At 50.5% G+C, this 24,368-nt stretch overlaps 1 protein-coding gene across 2 annotated transcripts in view; it reads left to right on the forward strand.

Moving 5' to 3' along the window:
- The window catches only part of LOC144754069 (flavin-containing monooxygenase 5-like), a 413,291-nt gene that overhangs the window by 77,736 nt on the left and 311,187 nt on the right, over nucleotides 1-24,368 (forward strand). Inside the window, exon 1 of one of the 2 annotated variants that reach the window (XM_078641614.1) lies at nucleotides 5,155-5,271. The exons of the other annotated variant lie outside the window; for it this stretch is intronic. The gene's annotated coding sequence lies outside the window, so the exon portion shown is untranslated. Of the gene's footprint in view, nucleotides 1-5,154; nucleotides 5,272-24,368 lie in introns of those variants that run through there. 2 annotated transcript variants of the gene reach the window in all.

A 24,368-nucleotide genomic window follows, 5' to 3' on the forward strand; every position in this document is an offset into this window, starting at 1 on the left:
AGTCTTCGTCTGGCAAACCGGCCTTTCGACATATCTCCCATTATTTATTTTAAGCATGATTGCTTCCATTTCTAGCCTGTTAGAAAGGCGGTTCCTGGGGAGGCAGAAGATGTCTGACTGACCACCCCGAGTTCCACCTCTCCGTATGGAAGTGGGCCGAACGCCGTCGAGAGGCCACCTGCGGGAGGCTCCTCTCTTACGATCGTACAGCAGAACAATCACACCACTACAAAGGGACACCACACAAGAGGATAACTCCTTAGAATCTTTATCAGCAATAACGATGGTTGCCTTCGACACTATGTACAACGGATCGGGGTATCCTTAGAGTCTCTGTAACAGGGGAAAAAGGGGGGTAGCAGGACAGTCTTAGTGTCAGTTTGGTACGGGGATACCCTGCGCACAGCTCTCAATCCTCGAGCTGGGGGGTTCCGCAAGATTTGGGCCGCGGCCGCGCCAGCAGGCTCCGAAGATGGTTTCAGCGAGGTTGGGCCGCGCCAGCGCCAGCAGGCTCCGAAGATGGTTTCAGCGAGGTTGGGCCGCGGCAGGGTCAGCAGGACTCCAAAGATGGTCTCAGCGAGGTTGGGCCGCGGCAGTGCCAGCAGGACTCCAAAGATGGTCTCAGCGAGGTTGGGCCGCGGCAGCGCCAGCAGGCTCCGAAGATGGTTTCAGCGAGGGTGGGCCGCGGCAGTGCCAGCAGGACTCCAAAGGTTCAGGGTTCAAGGTAGTGAGTTCTTCTCGGGGTCAGCCGCGACAGCGTCAGCAGGGCTCTCGACTCCAGGATACAACTGCTGACCCATCCCAGAACTGCCCCAGATATAGGTCTGGAGTCCCTTGATGTCCGGACCCTCGAGCCTGGGGGTCAAAGGGGCCGGGATGAGAGGGTCCAGACACCCAGCAGGGGGGTGGAGCCAGCACCCAGGGAGGCTGGAGGGCGATCGAAACCAGGCATCCGGGGACGGCTGGAGGCCCATTGAAACTCTCCTCCTCCTGGATCCGTCAAGTGGCCGCTTTACCACCTGGGGGGATCTTGGTGACTCGATGTCGGGGTTTCGCTGGGGCTGTGGCCGAGGTCGGGCCGCGGCCACGGGGTCCGGACGTGTAGGGTCTAAGATGGAGTCGGGCCCTGAGATGGCGGCCCAGGATAGGGGTCGGATCAGCAGAGTGGGGCGAGTAGGGGTCGCCGTGACTCTGAGGGAGAGAGCCGGGGTCGCCAGGAGTGGTGGCTCTCGGGGAGGGTTGAAGAGGTAGCTTCGTCGGTGAGGTCTGGGGTTGCTGCTGTCCCGGGCCTGCCATGAGGGAGAAAGGGGACCACGCCACGAGGCCGGGTCCAACATAGCCCAAGAAAAATATATAGATTAAGGTGGTGGTAACGTCTAAAAGTACTGGATCCGTAGAGAGAAGTTGGTTACGATCAATGGGTGCAGAGTGCTGTCCCCTCTCAGTGGCTATACGGGCTGGGCGGAGAATGGCCTCTAATGGACAATTAAAGTCAGTGCAAATGGCTTGTGTGTGTGTGCTAATGTGGGTCCATCTGTACTTAATAATGCACCCGTACCAGGGCCCAGTGTGGACCGCAGAGTCACTCCTGCCTGCCAAAGGTCACACCTGTTGACTGAAAACTTAAGGAATGGCAAGAGAAACCATTAACAATCCCTGTGAACTTATCTTGGTTACCCTCATGCACAGAAACTGCCACCCCCAAAACCAAGGGGTTTGCGTTTAATTTGGCTTTGTCTATCGTAGACAAAATGCAGAAAATTGAACCGCTGTTGTGCTGAGAAGCGGTGCACCCAACACATCACCACAGTAGTCCCGACAAGCAGCCCACAACTTTTCCTCCCCCACAACTTTGCCTCCATCACACCAGCCAAACCTTCACTTGTTTCCTCTTTATCCAAAATTCTCAAACCCAACAAGAACAAACAATGAAAATGTCATACATAACCAATCTGAAAACATGGCGGCTATGCTGTAAATCATGATCTCCTTCCGTTGCACTGACTTATTATGCTGTGAAAATGTGCCTTTCCTGGTGCAGTCACTTTGCTCAAATGGGTGTAATTTCTGATATGTATGTTTCCCTCGTCTTAATTGCTTGATTTTACGCGCAAGAAAGTAACACTCATAGTTGTTGAAATGCCACTCATATTTACACTTAAATTATGAAAATGTCACACCTAGCAATCTGAAACCTTGGCAGCTATGGCAATAGGCAACACAATTTCAAACACAATGCAACATTGAGCAAAATGGGAATTTCTAGTTATATGCAATTAGTTTCTTTGTAGATTACTTGTCTAACCTCAAGACTGGATCCTAGATTCAGCCCTGGGACATGTCCTGTAAACAGTTAGGTAAAAGCGTTTTGGTTACAGTAGTGATTTTTAAGGAATATTATTGTATTTTAAAAGTTGACAGAAACTTTTCTAGGTACCCCCTTTCCTGACGTAGGGTTTCCCGCCAGTCTTCTCGCCAGAGTGGGGGTCAGAACTGGTGGGGGCCAGTTGCTGAGTACAGCAAGTGGCCTGGAGAAGCTCACAAAGGCGGCATGCCTTTGAAGCTTCCCCCTGCTCATCCTGGGGAGGAGACCTAGCACCTCGCCCAGGATGTGCATTTTTGCATGCCCAGGAGAGCAGGGGCTCTCCACCCAGGGGTCCACGAACATGTCTGCTGTGTGGCAGCCTAGGCAGCCTCTCAGACAAGACGTGGATTGTAGGTTAGGTTTTAGGGGACATCTCTAAGATGCCCTCTGTAGTGCATGTTACATTAATTCCCACACTGGCATCAGTGTGGGTTTAATGTGCTGAGAAGTTTGATATCAAACTTGTCAATCTTCAGTATAGCCATTATGGTGCTGTGGAGTTCGTAATGACAGCCACCCAGCACCATATACTCTTAATGGCATCACTGCACTTACAGTGCCCAGGAATGCCCCTGGGTACTGTAGGGGCACAGGGCTCATGCACCTGTGCCCACACCACTGGCCTAGGGCACCCAGCTAGAGGGGGGGCTGATGTATGCCAGGCCAGGGCAGTGGGTTTGTGGGCCTGGTACATAGGGATGTGTACCAGGTGGACTCTGTGTTTAGTTCTGCACCAGGACACTCAGCCTGCAAAGGCAGTGTGTGTGTGTCAGGGTGCAAGGCCCCTAAGGGTGGCACAATAAGTGCTGCAGCCCTTCCTTGACAAGCGCATCTGTTTTCACTCAGCCCTACAATAACATAGCAGTCCTCCTAATTTAAAGCGATTACTGTAGTAACAGAATTTTGGCAGAGAAAACGTTTCACAAGGATAAAAGAACAATGAGTCTTGCACGTGTCAGAATCTGGCTTGCCTGTTATTGAGGAGGAAGCTTAGCGCTTGTTAACTTTCCGCTCTGGAATTTCCGGCTCTTATTTAATGTGTTGGTCTAGGTGCCATTGGTATGGGGAAATACTTTACAGTTTATACGTTTATTTAGACAGAGGCTGGACTTGGTTGAAGCTGGGGCTTACACAAAATGATGGTGCCCCACCCCGCCCTCCCAAAAAGAAGAATGTGATGACGGGCTAAGGGGGTCTCCCATAACCCACTGCATTGACCCTTGGCTAAATGAGGGGGCTTCCAGCCGCGCAGGGGCTGCAGAGGCCTGCGTTACGCCCCTGACTGGTGGTAAACATGGACCACCTCTTCCAACTTCAGGTACTCCACCTTCCCCCGCAACGACTCGGAGGCAGGCGGCTAAAAAACACAGCGCCTCCTCGCAGAGCGCAGACTTCGAGGTGCTAGCTGGAGCGGCCTGGGGAGTCAAAGAACTCTCGCCAGAAGCGTCTGTTGGTCGTATCCCAGGCCCTGATCCTCTGGGCGGCTGTGACAGAGCCAGGCAGCAATCAAGGTAGGGGTCTGTATTTGGCATTTGTTCATCTTCCTTTGTTCTGAAAATGCTACCGCAAAACACGGAGAGCCACAGACGGGTGCGTTACTTAAGAGCTCAGTGGGTAGAGGGTGGCCGTACCTGCGAGCTGGAAATAATACTGAGTGCGCCTGCCTGGGGTGCGGCCGCTGCAGCAGACCTTCCTTATCTGAAGGGCCGTTTTCGGGCCACAGGTAATAGGCCTGTGTGTGTGTGTGATTGTGTGCGGGAGAGAACAGCATGTGCTCTGGTCTGGAAACAACTTCGAATGCGAGAGCAGTCAGGTTGAAAACACTGATATGAAGCAAACACACGTATGAGATTCCTATATGAAAGATTGTATTTATTTACTTATGTATGAGAGTTCTAGAGCGCTAAATTTGTATTCCGGTTTCACCAGACATATTGATGGGACACTGTTGTGAGAGCTGGACGGGAGGGGTCCCGGAAAACAGACACCGGGTGCGAGGCTCGGCAAGTTTTAAGTGTATGCGAGTTTTAAGTGTAACAAACACACGCGCCTCTGTGGGCTGCGAGCAAGATTTACGGCGCAGGGGCCGGCTGGAGCTGTAAACAAGGAGAAAATGCACAACTCGGCTGCTGTGCGCCACTTCCTACTTCAGGGGAGCTTTTAAAAACAAGCGCTCCCCATCATCGATAGCCAAACACATGTATGAGATTCCCATATGAAAGATTGCATTTATTTACTTTTGTATGAGATTTCTACTGCGAGCAGTAGTCGAGAATGTGCAGCATTTAGGGCTGAACTGTGAGGTCTTCCCAATATCTCATTTCCTTAATAACTTCCTTTATAGCTGGCACTGTGCTTGGTCCAAATGCTAGACACAGTTTGCAAGTCCACACGTGATACTACATGCAAGCTTTCATGTGTAAAATGTTTAGAGTAGTACAGTGAAATAGCGCTTAGTAAAAAAAAACATGTTTATTGTTACTCAAAAATACCAGCAGAAATTGGAAGATTGTGGGGTTATTTTAAAATAAAATGACATGTTTAACTGATGTCATAATTTAATTTTACAGAATGAAAAACGCGTATGTAGCTAAATAAAAGAACGATAAATTGTACTTTCCCCCACCTCCCTTAAGTCTGCTACTTGTTGTAGATGTCTGTTTTACTAACGCACGCCACTTTATCTGAGCCTATTTTCTGACCCTGGCCGACCCTGCGCGCGCACGCACGCACGCCGCACACGTCTACTCAGCTCATTGAAATCAATCCAGCTTAGATTTTTGGAGCCAGTATTTGAAGCCAGTTGAAAGTGGGATGGGTTTGGCACATCCACCAGTTTATATAACACAAAGTTCACGGGAAAGCAGTCTGATTGCACTCAGTGGAAGACCCTCCGCGCCGGACAGGTAAGGGTGTTTTATAGTCTTCCAGACATTATTCTGCAAAATTTGATTTGTGCGGCACTATTTTGTGCTGCATTAAGATTGTTGCATTTTATTTTGTTGCACTATATTAGCCTTTTGTTGCTTTTTTTTTTCAAAAGCACATCTACCAAATTCGGACCCTTTGCAGTAATAAAACGGGCCGAATGACCGGAGTTGTGCACCCAGGGGCCCAAGGTAGACTTATTCCTTCACTTGTGAAGGTGCCAGTTCGTCATTCGTCGTTCACTTGAAAGCCGCTTTTAATAGCCAGAAGCCCCCGCGAGTGTCAGCTCAGCCTTTTCAAAAGAGGGCAAATGCCTTTTAAATTTTTACAAGCAAGTGGCAGCACGTTCAACAGCCCGCAGCTCGGACTGTTCTGATCCATCCAATGTGGCAGTCCCATAGTTCAGTTTGGAGTTCGATGGCAGCCTCAAAGACGTTGGGGTGTTCTAAAGGCTGAAAAGGAAGCACACCTTTTATTATTTTAGTTTCTGCTGCCTGAAAAGATCTGTGTGTCGCCTGGATATCAATAGAAGCGCATATGGGGAGACGTTCAGAGGTCCTTTAAGGGCCCCACCTCGACGTTAGAGTGAGGCGGTGACTCAGGGGTTGCAGAAATCAGAACCCGTAGTCGAAACGCAGGGAGTTACAAATGCAGTCGGGGGTGTTAATGTTCTACACGATAAGGTACAACCTTCTATGTACACAACCACACCTGGAGCATAGATGTTGGCATTACTTGGTTCAGCCAGGAGCATAGCTTCGGGGGGTGGGGCGGAGGGTGGGTGGATTGTTTGAGGTGTTAACGTCCCCCCACCCCCAGTACATGCAATTTCTGTCAAATAGTTGGCGCTGGGGCTTTCAGTCGGGTATGGTGAGGTGTCCGTTGGATTTCACCGGGACGTTTCATACACTCAGCCAGGGCATTAAGAGGGCCAGGTCTCACAGGTGTTGTGCACCGACAGTTTTTTAAAGGGGGCCTCGAAACGGGTCTCTATCGGGCTCTGTTTTGTCCCTGGCACAGGCGGCCCGTTGTTTTCCGTACTGCAGTGACAACAGGGCTTTAAGTGAAGGCTTTTTCAATATTTTATACACGCCATAGTTGTTATATAAGCGTTTTGTGTAGGTAAGCGTGGTTTCCACGAACACTTCCATGTTGTGCTCGTGGAAGTCACGCTCCATTCTCTGCATGCTTTTATCCTCGTGCTGTTTTAGTCATATTCTAATTGGATGGAGTGTTGTTTTTCCAATGTATGTTCGGAGGACTGTTAAGAAAGGAGGTTGGAAAGGGCATTATGTAATTACTGCTGGACTAATGAAGATGGAATAGACTTCCCTCGTTCAGAATTGGTTTCTGTCTTCTTTATATGAGGATTATTACTTTTCCCACAATAGTTGCTGCTTATTTATCTTATGCAACTAACAACCATTGACAAAGCCAATAGTCCTGACTAGTTGTAGGTATGATGTTAGTTGTTGTATTATATATCTGGATGCAATTACAGAAACAGCAAAATACAAGTCGGGGGGCACACTATGCTAAGCACAGATTTGTAGCGTAGGTATTTTAAGCCACGCCCCCAAGTACATTGAACCACGCCCCTTTGAGAAACCCCCAGTTTTTTCATCGCACTTAAAGCCCTGCACACAGCCAAAAACGTTCACCTCTGCGCTCCCTCTCTGCTTTGAAAGTTTTCCGAAATGTTGGTTACTTTTCAAAATATCATGGAATACGTATCAGGAAATGTCGCAGCGCTGCGCTGTGGCAAATTTTGCAGCATAGATTTTTGGAGACAGTAGAAACTGGGATGGGTTTGGCACATTCACTAGTGTTTATAAGTCAAAGTTCACGTGAAAGCAGTTTGAATACACTCAGTGGAAACCCTTAGTATTGGAATTATGTGGAGTCAGATTTTGTGTCTTGCAATGTAATTATGTGAAATGGTGTTTTGTCTTGTTATGTAGTGGAGCTTAATTATGTGGTGTACAGTTGAATTTCGTGGTATGATGTTGAATGTGTAGTGAATTGGATATATGTGGTGTGTAGTGGAATTGTGTTGTGGAGTGGAATTAGGAGGTTTGGTGTGGAATTATGTGGTGTGAAATGGATTTATGTGGAGTTAAATAGTGTGGCATGGAACTGTGTGGCACTGAGTGAAAGTATGTTGAGTGTAATTATGTGACATGGTGAGGAGTGTATATATGTGGATTGTTGTTATGTGGCATAGAGTGGATTTATGTGGGGCCTATGTATGTGGTATTAAGTAGTGTGTAATTAGTTGAAGTTGAATTATGTGATGTGGAGTGTTATTATGTGGAATGTAATTATGTTGTGTGGTGTTAATTGTGTGGCGCTGAATTGTGTGTTGTGCATTTGTGTGGCGTTGTATTGAATTATGTAGAGTTGAAGGCTTGTTGTCTACAGAAGTTGTCTACAGAAGTCCTGAGGGAGCAGCCTTCATGAAAGGTAAAACTATGTTGTTTCTTTTTTAGGTCTCGGCCTAGCGTTACACTGCGCAGCAGTGATCGCGCAGCTGAGATTTTATGTTTTGCAGTATGGGGGCTTGACCCCCCCCCACTTCTCCATTGGCTGGCTTCCTAAACGGAGGCCAGCCATTGGAGGAGAGGGGCATCACTCCGTTCAAGCCTCTGTCTTTTTGGGATTGAGGGGTGTGTTTTTTCGTTTCTTTCTGTTTACTTTCTCTCCTCTTCCCATTGGCTGGAATTTTACCTTCCAGCCAATGGGAAGAGGAGAGAACGAAAAACACGCCCCTCAATCCCAAAATGACGCTTCCTTTCTCCGAGGCATTCTTGCTTCGCCTCGGAGAAAAGTGGTGGCGCTTGTTAAGCCTTCCGTGGCTTCTTAACCCTGAATGGGACATGTGCTCATGGCTGCAGGGTGCTTGGGCCTGTCGCGGGCCGGCTGACATCTCTTCTTCTTCATTGTGTGCCTGGTGAAAGGGTCCTATGAAGCGCTGTTGAAGTTTTCCTGGAGACCTGCTTTTGGTCCGTGGTTGCCTGCAGCTCACGTGAGTGTCGCTACACCGCTCTCCACCCTCTCGGGAGCCGGCCAGCGCTCCACGCTATTCCCCTTGCTTGTCGGCGTATTCGATGCTGCACCGCTCTCCACCCCCTCGGGAGCCACTTTTTTGATGCTGCACCGCTCTCCACCCCCTCAGGAGCCGCGTATGCGATGCTCCACCGCTCTCCACCCCCTCGGGAGCCACTTTTTTGATGCTGCACCGCTCTTCACCCCCTCGGGAGCCGCGTATGCAATGCTGCACCGCTCTCCACCCCCTCAGGAGCCGGCCAGCGCTCCACGCTATTTTCCCTGCTTGGCATCGGCAATGCTGCTCCTCTCCTTTCCCCACTTGGAGCCGGCCAGCGTGACTCGCCATATTTTCCCTGTCATTCGCGTGTGTGTAGCAGCTGGCCTGGTGAAACGGTCCTATGAAGAAGGGCCAGCCAAGTGTGCCTCTCGCATGTTAACTCCCCGGGGGATCCTCCAGGACCTTTCTTTCGGTGCCTAATTGACTTCAGATCCACCACCGCGTCCTTTTCTTTCTCAACAGTCGCTGCCCATCCCTCTGTCCCTGATCACTTCCCGGGCCAAGAGGGCCTCGTATTGAGTGCATCGGCCTTTATAGCCGCGCTCCTTCTAGCAGTCCTGCTGCCCCCATGTCTGTGCAGTGTGTGTACCTCCTAGAAGCCCCGCGGCCGCAGTGCGCATTGGTTTGTTGTTTGGGAATGAGTTTTCCCAGGCTGGGGTTTTCCTCTCACTCTCAATGAGCTGCTGCAGTCGGCCCTGTTCAGAGGCCCCCTCCCCCTCCCCGGAAGTGCTCGGAGCTGGTCGAGGTGGACACTACAGGCTGGCCTTATTTTCTTGCTGACTGTTTAATGCACACCAGCTGCGTTGCAAACCGTTAACTGCTCACTAATTAGACTTGCAGCTTTTATCTCGTGAGGCAGCCCCCTTCAAGAACAGAACCGCATGTGAACCGTTGGAGACACATGGTGGTGTTTCCATGTTTATGGCGTGGGAGCGAGTGAGTGATCGGAGGACGGGGCCTGGTTGCCCCCAGTCTTCCCCCGCCGTACTTCGGTTCTTTCTGAAGCTCGCCTCCCCCCTTCCCTCTGCCCGCAGCCCTCCTCCTTCCCGCTCTCGCCTCCCCCCTTCCCTCTGCTAACAGGCGGTTGAATTTTATAATGTGAATATCCAACGTTCCAGCGAGGGGCACAAACGGCATCAAGCTCATCGCCCCTAACTGGGAAGGGAGGAGGGCTCTTGCGCCTGTTTGCCACGGGCAGTAAAGCCCCCATGACAGGCCCTGTTTACAGTAAGCACTCCGGCTCCATGGGCCTTGGGAATCAACAGTTCGCACCTGACTGCTTCCAGTTTGTCACAGATCTCTGGCCGATTGCACATTCTGTCTGCAAGGCTTTGGCCTTTGAGGGGGGCTGAGGCCGCTGATGGGATAGGGTGGCCAGGTCCAGGCTGCACAATGTGCGCCCTGGCACTGAACTCTTTTTTAGGTCTCGGCCTGCGTAGGCTGTGTGGCTCTGTCTGTGTGTGTGTGTGGGTCTGTGTGTGTGTGTGGCTCTGTGTGTGTGTGGCTGTGTGTGTGTGTGTGGCTGTGTGTGTGTGTTGGGCTCTGTGTGTGTGGCTCTGTGTGGGAAGCTTTTTTGTAGGTGGGTCTGTGTGAGGGTGGCTCTCTGTGTGTGTAGGTGGGTCTGTGTGAGGGTGGCTCTGTGTTTGTAGGTGGCTCTGTGTGTGTGTGTGGCTCTGTGCTTGTGTGGCTCTGTGTGTGTGTGTGGCTTTGTGTGGGTGTGGCTCTGTGTGTGTGTGTGGCTCTGTCGTTGTGTGTCTGGCTCTGTGTGTGGGTGCGTGTGGCTCTGTCTCTGTGTGTCTGGCTCTGTGTGTGTGGCTCTGTGTGTGTGTGTGGGTGCAAATGCAATAGGTCTCGCATTTGCGAGAGATTAAGCGTTTGGCATTGTAAATGACAATACCATTTATTTATGTTTTAAAAACAAAAATGTCATGAGCAATGCCAATAGCTCTAACTTTAACAAGGACGAGGCCATTGCATTTAAATGCTTGTTCTTTCCTCCTACCACCATGAAACTGGCTAAAACAGTGTTAATTATCAGGGCAGTTTTGCTGCCTCTCCTCCAAGAGCGTTGGAGTCATGAGATAACTCCAGCTTCAGGCGGTTGTATTTATGCCTGCTTTGAAGTTTCAGTGTGGGCTCTGCTGGGGGAGGCGGGCCTAGTGATTAAAGGCAGCCTGAGGTCACTCCTTCGGGGCTGTGCTGAATGAGGTATGGCTTTCTCAGTGTGCTCTATCGGGAAAGTTAAATCTGTTTGCCCTTCTTTGTTTATACAAGGCTTCTGAGGCGGTGGCAAAAGCCGTCCAGGGCCCATAACCCTCGAACTCCCCCATACCGTGGGAAGTATTTACCCCAAGACAAGTACCCCTGTCATCCCAATATACTTAGCCAACAAGGTGTATTTGTTGTGGTGGTTGTTGGCCGCAGTTTTATTGGGATCATAAATCACATCTGGGTCATATACCCGGCAACACCATAGCCAATAAATCATATCTGGGTCATAAACATGACATCCTCATAATCATAAATCATCTGGGTCATAAATCATACATGCCATCGCCATAGTCATAGATCATATCTGGGTCATAAACATGTCATCATCATATTCATAAATCATATCTGGGTCATAAATAATGCATGTCCTAACCCTAGTCATAAATCATATCTGGGTCATAAACATGTCATCATCATCGCCATAAATCATATCTGGGTCATAAACATGTCATCATCATCATCATAAATCATATCTGGGTCATAAACATGTCAATCATCATATTGTGCAGATCATATCGTGGTACATTCAGTTCGTAGATGGCACGCCTACCAATACAGTTCTTTTGTTAGTCCTTGGTCGTCCTCTTTGTCGTGTTACCTCTGGGACCACAATTTGGGTGGTCACCCACGCCCTTTGCGTGTAGGGAGGGGTAGCTTCTCCAAGGAGTTAGGCCCAACTCGCTACCTTTTTGTGCCCTGCCGTCCGGCCGGGTCTGGGCCGCGAGCGCCGTCTCCGTTTGCTACTCCCATCCTTGGCCCGGCCACCTCACCCTGCCGTGCGGCATTCCCAAAATGAGTGGCCTACTTCTACACACCGCCCTGTTGGTGTGTCTCCTTAGCCATCCGTTGTAACAATTTCCGCCCATGCTTGTGTTGCTGTCCAGCACTGCGACAACTGCTGGTTCCTAGGTGTGGGTGGGTGGGTCAAAAATTCAGGTGCGCCGCTTCCCCCGCTCCACGAAATTAGGAGCTATCTGGGGGAGCGGCGGCTTATATCCCCCCTTTCTGCTCGTCCACTACGCACAGCTGCCCCCCCATTGGGGGGTTCGTACCAAGCGGTCCCCCTATTGGTTAGGGGGTTCCTTGGTGCCAACCGGATGTTCCCTTGGGAGGTGTTGATCGTTCCTGCCGCTTCTGGGCGCCCAGAACCGGTTCTTCCACTGGGGCTCGACGTGGGTTATGGCGCCGGCCCTTGAGCCTCCCCCCCCTTTGGGGGGGTGCGGCGGCCTCTGCAATAACCCTCGAACTCCCCCATACCGTGGGGAGTATTTACCCCAAGACAAGTACCCCTGTCATCCCAATATACTTAGCCAACAAGGTGTATTTGTTGTGGTGGTTGTTGGCCGCAGTTTTATTGGGATCATAAATCACATCTGGGTCATATACCCGGCAACACCATAGCCAATAAATCATATCTGGGTCATAAACATGACATCCTCATAATCATAAATCATCTGGGTCATAAATCATACATGCCATCGCCATAGTCATAGATCATATCTGGGTCATAAACATGTCATCATCATATTCATAAATCATATCTGGGTCATAAATAATGCATGTCCTAACCCTAGTCATAAATCATATCTGGGTCATAAACATGTCATCATCATCATCGTCATAAATCATATCTGGGTCATAAACATGTCATCATCATCATCATAAATCATATCTGGGTCATAAACATGTCAATCATCATATTGTGCAGATCATATCGTGGTACATTCAGTTCGTAGATGGCACGCCTACCAATACAGTTCTTTTGTTAGTCCTTGGTCGTCCTCTTTGTCGTGTTACCTCTGGGACCACAATTTGGGTGGTCACCCACGCCCTTTGCGTGTAGGGAGGGGTAGCTTCTCCAAGGAGTTAGGCCCAACTCGCTACCTTTTTGTGCCCTGCCGTCCGGCCGGGTCTGGGCCGCGAGCGCCGTCTCCGTTTGCTACTCCCATCCTTGGCCCGGCCACCTCACCCTGCCTTGCGGCATTCCCAAAATGAGTGGCCTACTTCTACACACCGCCCTGTTGGTGTGTCTCCTTAGCCATCCGTTGTAACAATTTCCGCCACGCCGCAGGGAGGTGCACGTCTTCCTGCGGCTCCCCCCAGCTCTCGTGATTATTGTGGCTTATATGCGCAATTGCGGCACGGGAAGGCACTTCACTGACTCTCATCCTCCCTTCCGCCAGCTAGACTCGGTCGTGGCCGAATGGCTCCAGGCGACCAGGGCAAACCCAAGGTGAAAACCGCCATACATATTCTGAGTCGGCCTTGTGCACTTGTGCGCGGCTGTGCTTTTTCCTTTTTTTTTTTTTTTTTTGTGAGGCCGGCCCCCGTACCCACACCGGGGTGGGCGCAGGATCTGCGCTCGGGGCCACTCGCACCCATCGCAACAGTCATTCCCTTTGGCCCGGGAGACTAAGTGATTTGCCCAAAATCACCGGATGTTTGAGCCTCCTTGTCGAGGCTGGACTGTTGTTTATGGTATGCTCAACCTGCCCACTGTCTGGATTCCTTCCTCTGGCCTTATTAGGCCGCGCCATGTCGTATCCATTTATATATATATATATATATTTTTTTTTTTTTTGCCGTTGCACGATTGCCCTATGCTCTCATGTACTCACCGTCTGCATTTTGTAATTTGCCCACTTGTAACTTCATAGAGCCCGTGGACCCTGTGTCCTGCTCATGCCAAATTGGATGACACGGAATGGTTGTCATAGACCATGTTTCCAACCCCCTTGGGAACAGGCATTTGTCCCGTATGCATTCTCCATTATAAAGCACTGGGCGTATACTAGGATTGGTCATGTATTCACTCCGCACCTGCCGCAACCACAGGAGGCTACGGGGGCGCCAATACATTCGCATGCTGCTCATGCACCCTGTGGGTAGTTCCCTGGCTCTGCCTCCGCAAGCTGCCCTATATCAGCCATAATATGTAGAGATGAGCACAGGGAATTACTATTAACATTACGTGTGATGGCGTCATACCATGTTCTCTCCCTGTGTAGTCCGGTATTAAGCTGTGTGCGGAGCACAGGGGTTGCGTGTGGCTGTCCAGCACTTTCAGCGTGCCGGCTGGAGTTTGCTATGCCTGCGCGGCTGGTATTCCAACCCCAAGCCCCGCAAATTCCCACAACGCATTGTGGACACTAAACACCTGTCCAGCCATCAAAACTGTCAGCTGGCGCGAAGTCAAAGCTACTGGTGAAAAAACTGTTGCGTTCATTCTCCGCCTCCTCTTCCTTTGTCATTTGTTTCCCTGCCACAGCATGCAACCCAACATAATCGATACTCTTGTGTTCCCGCTGAGCGGAAAGCCTATTTGAATAAAGGCAGCCCTGGGGTGCGAATGTACGGGCTGCGAGAGACCGGCGCACCCCCGCTGGCAGCACAACATGAGCCGATATGGAGGTCCTGGGTTTGTTTGTTCATTCGAAGCCGCTTCGCCGCATCCACGCGGATAATTTATTTATTTATTTATTTATTTATTTTATTTTTTGCCGCTCTACCTAGAAAAGAGGCACTGCCCCTCAGCGGCCCCCGCGCCTTACAGTGGACACCATATAAATTTGTATTTAACCGCCTGCGCCACCCTGTGTCTGTGCGTGGCTGCAGCGGCTGCCTCCATCGCCGCCGCCACGCCTAGTTGGAAAGGGGGCGTTACTCTGCCATTTTGGGGAGGACGCCACAAGAGCCTCCTGGGCCTTGCGGAAACCTTAAACCAGTCCACTAAACCGGTCCCGCGTAAAGGGGCTATGAATCCAACCTATGAGCTCTGGTGGGCACCCTTCCCTATCTAGCCGAGGAAAACACCCTTCGTTTGTCTCTGTGATACCCGATCTACCCGCACTAAACTGCTTGGGGGTTCCGGTTGTTCAGATTCATTCACTTAACATATCCAAACATATATACTTTTAAAAGCACGTTCACCCCGGTGCTGAATAACAGCTGTTTCGTGTTACCCAACTCATACCCATTTTTTCGACCCCGGATGGATGAAAGGCTGGTTGAACCCATCGTGCTTTGAACCTGTGACCATGCGGTCGAAAACAGGCCCCGGCAATGGATGCAGTAATCCACTGAGCCACCAGACGCGGCCTCTACAATGGGACGCCTGGAAACAGAGGGCCAAGGTAAGTATTTCGATACCGCTCCCACTGCGTTGACTCCAGCTGTTTTTTACACCCGCTGGACTCAAAGGGTCTTTAAAACGTTATAAATACCAGTTTACAAACATCTTACAGTGAAAACAATTATAACCTGCTGACTACATCCCACGCAATTTCTAGCAATAAGGGTAATTCAATCAGCACTTCAAATGCTTATTTAAATTCGTTCTGTAGCACAATGCATCACTTCTCTAGCATTGATAATTCCACAGCAAAGCATTCAAATGGCCCGACTATACAGGTGTGATAACCCCTTGCTCCACCCTGACCTGCGATGCAGTGACTAAGCCAATTAGCGTGGCCTTTGGATGTGTTCCCCTATGCCAGGACTTTTTATTTCAGATAATTCCTGACCTTTCATCACGCTATGACCACAGGCCAAATTCGAACTCGATATCCCCGAGTTAGCGCACCATTGCACAATTAAGTAACTCCTGCCTCTTCATTTGCTCGAGCCACGGCATTTCCCATGCTGGTACTGTGACTAGAATTGGACGCGATGCTGCGGAAAATGCCTTTTTGACGGAGAATAGACGAAGAATAGACAGGGCCTTAATGCCCTTTCTTCAAAAGGGTTTAGCCAATCTTTCCCACATAGAAAGTGATCTGCTCATGAAGGCACCTTTGTTTGCATGCAACACATATGGCGCCCGGGGGAGTCTATGGCGTGCCCACACCTATCATGGGTCGTTGACTATTCTAAGATCACAATCGGTCGTGAACGAAGGACACGATCCTACTATAAACCTAATTAAAGCGCCTCTGATAATAAGGCCAGAAGAGGGCAGTATTGCCTCGCTGCACATTATCTCACTTTTGGTATTCGTTTAAATTATTATTATTATTTCGCTTGGAAAGGTGAATTCTCGGCACACATACCCCCGTTTACCATGGTAGCTGCTAAGGTGCCTTCCCCAATGCTACACGCCCGTTTTTGGATGGTAGGGCGCTTTCTAAGATGGCACCGCTTTAGGGCACACACCACCTACCATGGCCCGAGGAAAACCTTCGCTACATTGCCCTGGGCTCTGCTGTCTCTGCTTGTGTGGCCGAGGCTCCCGCTTCACTGTCGGATCTCGCAGCCCACATAAGGGCAATAACCCAGCTGCTTGCCAACCCCAACCTAGACCTTGCAAGCAAATATTTTTTTTTTTTTTTTTTGTATAGCGCACCTCCCACGTTGTAGTTTAAGTAACGGAGCCCCCTGCCTTGTTGATGCTTACCGCGCGCTTCCGTCCTGCTGCTGTGAGATGCCGGCTCCGAGGTCCCGCTGCTGCATCATTCGAAGACCTCTCCGGCACTCGAGTCTGGCTGCTTTTGTGCGAGAGCCGTTCGGCCCCCGGGCGCTCCTACTGACCTGTTGTGCTCGCAGCTGCTGTGAGCGCTATCTCCGACCGCAATAGGGACTCACCGCACACCCCACGCTGTGGAGGGGAGAAAACTGGCCGCCGTGCCGCAGAGCCAGTAACGCACCGGGCTGCCTTCGCTGCTTCCTAGTGCGCTCACTCGGTTCGTGCCCTCCCCCCCCCCAGCGGCAAAATGCACGCTGAAAGCGGGGAGAGCACGCTCTGTAAAGACGCATTTGGGGCAGAGGAGTCGTGTTTGTCTGAAGTTGGCTCTTCGCTTGGTCTGTACGCCGCTGGCCCGCTCACCTGTTTCCTGCCAGCAGCATAGTGCGCGCTGGATGGGAAAGCCGTCAAAAGAAACTATGTTGCATGCCAGGCTCCGCTCCGATGCCCTTCGCCAAGGGGTTCTGCCGGCGCACCGCTACACCTTTTTGTTCGGCGATGGTCCGTCGCTAGTCGGTCTTGTTAGCACCTGATGGTCCCTTCGTCCAACGATGGTCTGTAGTCAGCTGGTCCCTCCAAAAGAGCTTTGCCGTGTCGTCTCTGCAGAAATCCAAAAATTCAGGTGCGCCGCTTCCCCCGCTCCACGAAATTAGGAGCTATCTGGGGGAGCGGCGGCTTATATCCCCCCTTTCTGCTCGTCCACTACGCGCAGCTGCCCCCCCATTGGGGGGTTCGTACCAAGCGGTCCCCCTATTGGTTAGGGGGTTCCTTGGTGCCAACCGGATGTTCCCTTGGGAGGTGTTGATCCTTCCTGCCGCTTCTGGGCGCCCAGAACCGGTTCTTCCACTGGGGCTCGACGTGGGTTATGGCGCCGGCCCTTAAGCCTCCCCCCCCCCCTTCGGGGGGGTGCGGCGGCCTCTGCAAGTCTGCCTTTGGTGACCTATTGATTTAGTGTGAAGCCTGCAGAGTGCTGAACCGCAGAGGAGCTGAGCAAAATGAATCCAAGGGCCATTTACGCCATGTTTGTCTGGCTGGAGAGCTAATGCAAAAGACTAGACTGGGGGAAAAGGATGGCGTTTGTGCAAATGCAAGTGTTTGTGTGAAGTAAGTGCATCATTTTGCATAAAATAGCTAAGATCTATGTCCAACACCCTATACTAGTACGAGTAGTGCTTTAAAACAAAGAGGAAAGACGGAATCCGCACATGTAAGGTGCCCCTTTAGCGCTGCAATTACATCACTGCATGAGACAATACAAAGGGCGAGCATAACAGGGAAGGGGACAGCAACAAAGAACAACGCAGGGGGGAAAAGTACAGGAGGGAAACCCCTCTCAAACACACATGGGCGAGCACAACAGAGAATGGGGAGAGCGACAAAGAACAACGCAGGTTTCAGAGAAGTACTGGAGGGAAACTGCTCATGAATATATAGGGTGTAGAACATATAGGGCCTTATTTACGAAGGCCTAGCAACACTTATGCGCTGCTGTTGCATTACTTTTCGTGACGCAGTGGTGGCGTAAACAATGCAAAACGTTCCGCCATATTTACAAAGTGACGCGTCTAGGCAGATGCATCACCTTGTAAAGCCCTGCCCCAGGTTATACCTGTGTCAGGTATAATGTATGCAGGGTGGGCGTTCCCCTGCAAGAAAGCCTCGTAGAAGTGTCGCAGTTAAATCTATGAGATTTCTCGGCAACACTTCTAGGACGCCAATGTGTCAAAACCTTACGCTTGCCTCATGGCAGGCATAAGAGTGCTGCAGTGCTTTGTGTGTGGGCCTGCCCCTTGCATTGCTGGAGTTGCGTCATGCTTGCGACACAACTCCAGCAATGCGTGACTTTTGCGCCGACCGATACATCAGGATTCAAGACGTATCTGTCTTTCCTTGCGACATGGAGCGCCGTACATTAAATACGGCGCATCCATCGTGTCGCAAGGAGGGCGTAGCAAAAACTGTTGTATCGCTATTTTTTCGCAGAGATGCAACATTTTTCATCAATGAGGCGCATAGAGTGCTGAATACAAAACAATTAATTTACCTTACAGATCTGGGATAGATCCACGTAAAAAACAGTAGCGCAAAGTGCTTCTCTTTTAACAACAAATCTGCTGTTAATGTAGAGTATTCCCACATATTAAACATTAAAATAGTAGAGGCACGCTTGCCTTGTTAGGTCTGTTTAATTTGTGTTTTTTATAATATGTAACTTCTAAAATATTAGAATGTATGTGAAGCGGTAACGAACAATAACTGCGAGTAGCCTTTTGGAAAATGTGATCTACCAAATTTAACGGGGTGTTTGTATAATGTAAGTGGTGGAAATGTAAAGCACATAGCAGGCATCTATAGAGTGAGTAAATAATTTACCTCAGTTTACAGAGTTCATATGTAAAGTAACTGATGCTTATATGAAGCTCTCCAGTACTTTCGGGTGCCGAAGCGAATTGGGAGGTCGAGGGGATATGTGCAAAGGTCGTACATATCGTAGGTGCTGCACATTCTAGCCCGGTGACTCTGCATACCAACCCCTGCAGCACCAAGCCAGGTGCCTCGGCCAACACGGCCATTGCAGTGCTGAGGCGTATTTGTTTGAAGCCTGGTTCCTCAGTAAACACAACCCGTACAGCGCCTTCAATACAACACCAACTGCACAGTCGTAATTTAGGAAGGCATATATGATTTTAGAGCATGCCCACAAATCAAACATTAAAATAATACCGATATACTTACCTAGTTTAGGTGTTTAATCTCTTCGCTGTCAGGCCTCCCCCCGTGCCAATCTTTGTTTTTGTGGCTATTTGGGACAGTTCGCCTTTAGGCCCCCCATAACATTTTGTCCACAGAAGGTATCCATGCCAAATTTGAGTCCCTTTTTACAACACCCTGAGGATTCTATAGGTACCTAGGGTTTGTGGATTCCCCTGTAAAGGACCGAGAAATTCGCCAAAATACTACATTTTGGGGCACATTAGCCCGCCCGCCACCCTAGCGGAAATCGGGACCGCCCGCCTAAAGGGCGGGGGTCCCGACAGTGCCATTAGAATGCACCCGCCACAATGGCGGGCGCATTCCTCAATTTAACATTGTGGCGGGCGGTGCTCACTGCACTGCCCGCCACAATGTCACAAAACAAAAGCAGCCTTTGCACAATCGAAACGGCAGGCACCGCGCGGTGCCTGCCTCTTTGATTATGCACAGGCAGGGGGGTACCACAGGTACCCCCGTGTGCCACCCCCCTAGTGGCCTTCACTCTGTGTGCCCGCAGGGGGCCCCCAGAGTGAACATCGCATGTCTTTCCGTGGTGGCATTGCCGCCACGGAAAGGCATTGAAAGAAGACCATAGTAATATGGCGGGCGGTGTCTAACAGATACCGCCTCCATGCTACTTGTTTTCCGCCCCGGCCGCAAGGCGACCGGGGTGGAAAACAGGCGGGCGGTGTTTTTCACCGCCGCCTTCCCCTCCGCCATCCTAATATGGCGGGGGGGATTTGGGCTTGCGATGTTGGGCGGTTTGCCTCCGCCAGGCCGGCGGTGGCCACCGCCAGCCTGGCGGAGGCAAACCGCCCGACATCGTAATGGACCCCTTTGTTTTTGGGGGGAAAATGGAAAAAAGTGATGCAGATGAAAGCATCATTTTTTCCCCCTGCACATGGTATCAACAAAGGGCTTGCATTGCTAAAATCACCATCTTCCCAGCTTCCTGGAACAGGTAGACTTTTGTCAGAAAATCCACATTTTCTGCAAAGTTTTGGCTTTTTATGGGGACATAGTCTATTTTTCCTGGTTTTTGTGCTTTTAACCTCCTTCCAGTTAGTCATAGAAATGGGTATGAAACCAATAATGGATCCCAGAAAGCTGTACATTTCCAAAAAGTAGACAATATTTTGAATTCAGCAATGGGTCATTTTGTAGATCCCCAAAGTTTTTTTTAATAGAAAGTAACGGTTTAAATAAAAAAAGGTGTTGAAAAAACTGCCATTTGTGCCTGTGTTCTCACTTGTAACTTCTTCTATGGCATATTTTTGAAAGCCATATACTGTTACGTGGGCTGGATCCTTCTGGTTACGGGGATATATAGGGATTGTAGGTTCAGCCAATAACTGAGCTACACCTTGCAATGGTTTTTCATTCTGTACCAGGTAACATCAATTCATTTGTTGACATATAAAGAGTGAAAATACGTATCAAGGAAACCTGTGCATTTCTGCAATAGCAATAAGAATGGAGTTTACAAACAGTGGTCATTTGCATAGCTTTTAATTTGTGGGTACCCATACTAGCATGTGAATTAGAAGGCATTTTTCAAAAATACTTTTTTTGCACACTGTCTTACGTTTGAAAGGTGGAAATGCATAGAAAGATAATTGTTAATAACCTTTGTTAGACTATTCTGTGTTCTACTAAGTCCAACCAATAACAATGGTATCTCACTTGTCTGGGTAGGCCTAGTGCCCGCGGCAGGAAATGGCCCAAAATGCAATGTGGACACATCACATTTTTCATTGAAAACGGACCATTTTTAGGTGGAGCCTAGCAGCACGCATGCGCTGCTCTGTGAGGCTTCTTGTGGCTTCTCCGTGTGGGTCTGACTCCTCCCACACATTGTATTGGATTTTGCGTATGTCTTTTAATAATGAAAGCACGCAAATGGCTAAAGGTGGGTGCATGTCCCACCTCTTTTCTAATGTTCACTCCCATGACATTTTGCTCTCGGGAGCGAGCAGCGGTGCGCAGGGTGGCAGCTGCATTCCTCGTGGGTCAGGTTACTATTTCCACACAACGCGGCGTGCTTTCGCTTGTTTTGCTTGCCTGACCCTCTCTCTCTCTCATTGTTGCTGACTAGGGACAAATGGTCAACATAAAAGTTGGACTGCCTTCGCAAAACTCCATCAAGCAATTGCCCAAGCCACGTTTGAATGGTATTAGATTCTAATCCCTGGACAAATTTCCAGGAAGAAGGGGCAGTTGTCAAGTGTAATAAAGTCAGCGTATTAAATGTTTTACCAGATTATCTATATTTATAGTATTCTAATAAAAATCACTGGTTTTCCAAAAATAACATAGCAACATTTTATAAATAATTAATAAGCTTTCAGCTATAAAAATTAAACTGATATAAGTTTTATCTAGCCATTTTTGGGTTTCGCCTGCCGAAGGCTGCGCTCTGCGCAGCTTTTCGGCGCAGGTGAAATCCTATGTTGACCATAAGGACTTCGGGAACGTCCCCCGGCTCTCATTGGCTAGCTCCATAAATGGAGGCTAGCCATTGGGTGCCGGATCTGTCCGTCAAGGCCGGACCAGATTCGGGGGCGTTCCCGAGATTTTTTCCCTGGGCGGAGTTTCTCGTGTCCTCTCCCGCCCCCCTCCCGCCGTCCGTGTCCTCTCCCGCCCCCCTCCTTCCTCTCCCGCCCCCCTCCCGCCGTCCGTGTCCTCTCCCGCCCCCTCCCGCCGTTCGTGTCCTCTCCCGCCCCCCTCCCGCCGTTCGTGTCCTCTCCCGCCCCCCTCCCGCCGTTTGTGTCCTCTCCCGCCCCCCTCCCGCCGTTCGTGTCCTCTCCCGCCCCCCTCCCGCCCCCTGTGTCCTCGTAGGTGCTTGTTGTTCTCCTTCGCCTCAGCGGGAGGGGGAGGCGGCGGAGGAGGGCGCAGGGCCCTCCCAGGCCTCGCCTCCTCCAGGATCAGCATGGAGCGGAGGGGGAAGCCATGAGTTTCCAAGCCCTCCCCCACCATACGCCCTCCTCCCGCACACAGCACACCACTACCTCCTCGTCCCCCATCTTACCTCAGCCAGCGCCTGCCCGAGGGCCGCCCGCGGGGGAGCAGGCTCGGAATTAGAGCGGAGGGGGAGCGGCGCCAGGCCCGAGACTAGACCCCGGTGCTGCGGAGGGGGAGAAGGCCCAGGGCCCGCGCCGTGGGAGGTAGGGGACCGAGCGAGGCCCGTGGATTCACTCGGAAGGTTTTCAGCCCCTTTCAGCTTCCGCCACCGGAGAAGCGAAGGAGAGTCTTTATTTGTGCCGGGCGGGGGGGAAGGGCGCCCCCCACCGCCGGGAAGCAGCATGGACGAGCAGGGCCGGCTGATGCAGGGCCGGGGGGTGGGCCTGCCAGGGCACCCCCCGCACCAGGGGCCCCCGGGCCTGTAAGGAATGAACCCCCACCAGGATAACGGGGAGCCTCCACGGAAGCAAGACATCGGGGACATTCTGCAGCAAATCATGACTATCACGGACCAGAGCCTGGACGAGGCGCAAGCCAAGTGAGTGATTACCCCGGGGTGACTCCCTGGTGCCCTCTTCAACCCCGATCCCCCTCCCACCCTCAAGTCCCTTACTGCACCTTCCTGTCCTCAGCAGACTCTCCTTACTGTACTCTCTAGTCCTCATTTGGTTCCCTCAACTGTACCCTCCAACCGTCACCACCAACTTCACCCTCTAATACTCATTCCCAACTATCACCCTGGTCCTTACTCCATTGTGCAACCCTCTCGCAGGGGCACGCTCCAATCCCACCCCCATACTGAGTCATCCAACCTCGCTCTTCTTCCTCCGACGCCCCACTTGCACTTTGCCTACAGAACCCCCCTGCCGAACACCCCCTAAATCTTGGGTGACCGGCATGTCAAATAAGTGCTTATTCCTCTGTGCAAGTCCTCTACCGTACTACTGTCCTCAACAGTTTAAAGCGTAGCGAGATCGCAGGCCTGCGGAGTGCTGGCTCCCCCACTCATACTACATCCCAACATCAACCTGAACATGGGTAAGCAGCATGTCCATTGGCATGCTTATTACCCCCATGACCCGCCCCAACCACACCATGGAGCCCTACTAAACCTCCCCTGCTAAGTTCAGAGCATAAATGTGGCTTCCGGCTAAGACAAGACCGCCCCCACACTGCGATCACAGAGCGGAAGAGGCTCAGGCATTGGGAATGCTACAGCCTCCTCCGAGGACCCCCACAACAATAACCAGAGACTGGACCTTGCTTACGCCAAGCCGTACTGAGCCTACATGGGCCACAGTTGGAAGGAACCACCCTCTTTCCCAATGCCCTTCTTCCGCGTTATAAGACCCCAACATCGAACATAGACTGGTTGAGGCGAAGGCCCCTTCACAAGTACCCGCACCTAGATCCAGACCACAAGGGACATAAGAGGCGAGTGCCTGCCTCTTCGCCAATTACCCCAACTCCTACTAAACCACCCTGCATCCCATGGATTGCGTAACTTCCACCGATCCACCCAACCGTAAATCGGACTATCCCCGTACCACTGCAGTGCCAGGGACAACAGGCCATTTCATGGGTCATCTTGCCCCGTTCGAGTTATAGTTCTTACTCTCTATCACACTCATTTAATTTACATTTCGCTGCTCCAGGTACCATTCTTCAGTTTCCAACTTGTTCACTTTGTGCCTCAAGTTTCTTTTGCCCTCTTACATTGTTTTCTTTTTCCCTCTTGTATTGTTTTCTTTTTCCTTCTTGCATTGTTTTCTTTTTCCTAACTCCGTCTTAGTTCCCTTTCATACTTTTCTCTCCAACTTATCTACTCTCCTTAACTAGTATCCTCTTCAAATTCTCGGTCCTCCTTTATTGGTTCCTCCCGTGGGCACCTGCAACTCTATCTCCCTGATACGCCACTTGCTTCTTTCTCTTCATGATCCTCATTATCTCACTCCAGATTATTTGATTTCCCATAATTTATCTCTCTGGTCCCTCTTCTCTCTCCAGCTCTCCTTTACCCATTTATTCTTTTTTTTTTGTTGTCTTCTTTTGTTGGCTCCATTCTATTGCTAACTCGCTCTACAAATGCAATAGGTCTCACATTTGCGAGAGATGTAGCTAATGGCAATGTAAATGACATTTATTTATCTGTTTTCTAAACTAACTCATAAATACAAATTTTGTCATTTACAATGCCAATAGCTGTAACTTTTCCAAAGGCGAAACCATTGCATTGTAAATGCTTGTTATGTTATGTTATGTTAGGGGTTTGGTAAAGTGCAACAGCTGCCCCAGCAAAGAGGCGTCCCGGCGCTGCTAGATCAAAGAGACAGGTACTCAAGGTTAGCCAGATATAGACCACAGCCTATGATGATGAAAAGAGGAGAGTTTTAATGGCTTTCCGAAAAGCCAACAGGTTCTCTATTCCACGGATGTGGGCCGGCAGAGAATTCCATAGTGTAGCCGCCAACACCCGAAAGGAGCGCCCTCCCATGCAGCAAAGTTTGGCTCGTGGTACATTCACC

This window comes from Lissotriton helveticus, chromosome 1_1 (assembly GCF_964261635.1).
Source record: "Lissotriton helveticus chromosome 1_1, aLisHel1.1, whole genome shotgun sequence".
Taxonomy (NCBI): domain Eukaryota; kingdom Metazoa; phylum Chordata; class Amphibia; order Caudata; family Salamandridae; genus Lissotriton; species Lissotriton helveticus.